Consider the following 3912-nt stretch of genomic DNA (forward strand, 5'->3'; position numbering starts at 1 on the left):
AATAAAAAATAAGCGCGTAATTGAAAATATTCAGGATTTTTCCAAGAATTATACATAATTTTGGAAAATTGAAATAATGTAAGAAAAATTTTTTTTTCTCAGTTTCCCATTATTTAAAAGTAAATTGAAAATTATAATATACATATGTATATATATATATCTGTATACATATATATATATATATATATATACATATATGCATATATATATTAATATATATTTATATTATACATCAATATAATAGAATATAAATGAAGGTGATTGAGGTAAATAATTTAATAAAATAAAAAATAATTGTGAATGAAAAAAATCATGGAAAAATGAAATAAAATGAAAAATAAGCGAGTAATTAGAAATATTCAGGATTTTTCTAATAATTATACATAATTTTGGAAAATTGAAATATTGCAAGGAAAATTTTATTTTCTCAGTTTCTCATTTTTTAAAAGTAAATGGAAAATCATAATATTCATATGTATATATATATCTATATATATATTTACATATATATATATATATATGTATATATGTATATACAGATATATATGTATATATATATTTATATATATTTTTATTATACCTCAATATAATAAAATATAAATAAAGTTAATTGAGGTAAGTAATGTAATAAAATAAAAAATAATTGTGAATTGAAAAAATTATGAAAAAACGAAATAATATAAAAAATAAGCAAATAATTAAAAATATTAAGGATTTTCCTAATGATTATACATAATTTTGGAAAATTAAAATAATGTGAGAAAATTTTTTTTTTTAATTTCCCGTTTTTCAAAAGTCAATTGGAAATTTGAATATACATATGTATACGTATATAGACATATAAATATATATATATGTATATATATATATATATATATATATATATATATATATATATATACATATACATATATATGTATATATATATTTATATATATTCATATTATACCTCAATATAATGAAATATAAATAAAGTTAATTAAGGTAAATAATGTAATAAAATAAAAAATAATTGTGAATTGAAAAAATTATGAAAAAATTGAATAAAATGAAAAATAAGCGCATAATGAAAAATATTCTGGATTGTTTTGATAATTATACATAATTCTCAAAAATTGGAATATTGTGGAAAAAATTTTATATCATCAATTTCCCTCTTTTTGAAAGTGAACTGAAAGTTATGGTATACATTCATATATTCATATATATATATATATATATATATATATATATATATATATATGGATATATATATATATATGTGTATATATGTATACATATATATGTATATATATATTGATATATATTTATATTATACATCAATATAATAGAATATGAATGAAGGTGGTTGAGGTAAATAATTTGATAAAATAAAACATGATTATGAATAGAAAAAATCATGAAAAAATGAAATAAAATAAACAAAAAGTAAATAATTAAAAATATTTAGGATTTTTCTGATCATCATACATAATTTTGAAAAATTGAAATATTGTGGAAAAAATTTTTTTTTTTCGATTTTTCTTTTTTTTAAAAGTAAATTGGTAATCATAATATACATATATATATTCATATATATATGTATATATATATATATATATACATATATATATATATATTTATATATATATATATATATATATATATATATATATGTATATATACATATGAATATATATATATATGTATGTATATGTATATATATATATATATTTATATATATATATATAGATATATATGTACATATATATTCATATATACATGTATATATGTATATATATATTTATATCTATTCAGATTATACAATAATATATTAGAATATAAATAAAGCTAATCGAGGTAAATGATATAATAAAATAAAAAATAATTATGAATGGAAAAATCATAAAAAAAATGAAATAAAATGAAAAATAAGAAAATAAATAAAAATTGGGATTTTTCTGATAATTAAACATAATTTTGAAAAATTCGAATATTGTGGAAAAATTTTTTTTTTTCCAATTTCCCTCTTTTTAAAAGTAGATTAAACATCATAATATACATGTATTAATATATATATGTATATATATATGTATGTGTGTATATATATATATTTATATATTTATATATATATATATATATATATATATATATATATATATATATATATATATATATACAGGGTGTCCCTAAATTGAGGGACACGGACCAGCCAGCGTGATACCCGACTGAAATGCAACCGAGAATTTCTTTACCGGAAGCTCGTCCGACGCATAGTTTTTGAATTATAAGCGATAGCGTTAGGCCAATCAGAGTGCACCATTTCATCTGGATTTGCCGCCACGGAAATTGCTGTTTTGTTCGTCTGGGTGAATTATTATTATTCGGTTACAAATTAAATATCGGCACCTCCCCTCTCTCGCTGTTGAACCCCTTCTCGAGCGCTCACCTCGGTATTGTTGCCGCGGCACACGCTGCCGGCCGCACACCCACGGACGCACACTCGTGTGTGTGAAACATAAGCGAATACCCAGCTACACAATACTACGAAACACACATCTACGAGTGAAAATAAAAATAAATCTCCAAATAAATCTGCGGATTCAAGATTTAATGTTATAAAACACTTCCAATCATCGATGTATGCATAAAACTAGAGATTTTAGATGATTGATATGCCGTTCGGGTTCATAATTAGTCATTCAATCAATCTGAATCATGCTTTCCGAACATTTTTTGTGTCTTTGCAACATAACTTTTCCACTAGTTTGAAATTCATCATTGACATCCGATTTTTCAATAATGCGAGGGAACAACAACTCGCTGAATTGACGTGTCAATAGGTTTGTAAATCAATTACGATTCACCTGAGTTAACACAAAATAACTGAATAAATGAGAATTCACTGAATCACTAAAAATGATAACTGACATCATGAGAATTATTTGAGATATAACTGAATTAGGAAGAGTTGTAATAAGTCAAGTTACTTTGAATAACTTTAAATTCGTGCCAAAATTTTATTTTTAGAGAGAAAAATAATTAAATTCAAATAAAAAAGTAATTTTAAATCCAGAAGAAGAAAATTTCCAAATACCTGAATTCAAATGAAGCAATTTGAATTTAATAAATCTATCCGAATTTAAGGAAAAATAATAATTATTATTTGGACCAGAAAAATGAAGTCGAATTACATAAATAAATTCAATTAATTCAACTCAAAAAAATACGGTGTCATTCAAATTCCCAGTTATTTCCTCGTCGATTTAATGTGGGTCTGGAGTGGCAAGTAACGTTGAAATTGTTGAGATCAATGCTAGTGATGGCCACTTATCTGAGAATAATCGATGTATCGATTAATCGATTTCAACAAAATAATCGGGCACGGCTCGATTGAATTGGTAAAAATTAATTGATTTGGTAAATTTCTGCGTGTAGTCTTAATATCAGAAGAGATATTTCGATAATTCATAGTCTTATTCAAAATATTTTGGTCCAAATAATAATTATTATTTTTCCTTAAATTCGGATAGATTTATTAAATTCAAATTGCTTCATTTGAATTCAGGTATTTGGAAATTTTCTTCTTCTGGATTTAAAATTACTTTTTTATTTGAATTTAATTATTTTTCTCTCTAAAAATAAAATTTTGGCACGAATTTAAAGTTATTCAAAGTAACTTGACTTATTACAACTCTTCCTAATTCAGTTATATCTCAAATAATTCTCATGATGTCAGTTATCATTTTTAGTGATTCAGCTAATTCTCATTTATTCAGTTATTTTGTGTTAACTCAGGTGAATCGTAATTGATTTACAAACCTATTGACACGTCAATTCAGCGAGTTGTTGTTCCCTCGCATTATTGAAAAATCGGATGTCAATGATGAATTTCAAACTAGTGGAAAAGTTATGTTGCAAAGACACAAAAAA

This window comes from Neodiprion pinetum, unplaced genomic scaffold (genome assembly GCF_021155775.2).
Source record: "Neodiprion pinetum isolate iyNeoPine1 unplaced genomic scaffold, iyNeoPine1.2 ptg000121l, whole genome shotgun sequence".
NCBI lineage: Eukaryota > Metazoa > Arthropoda > Insecta > Hymenoptera > Diprionidae > Neodiprion > Neodiprion pinetum.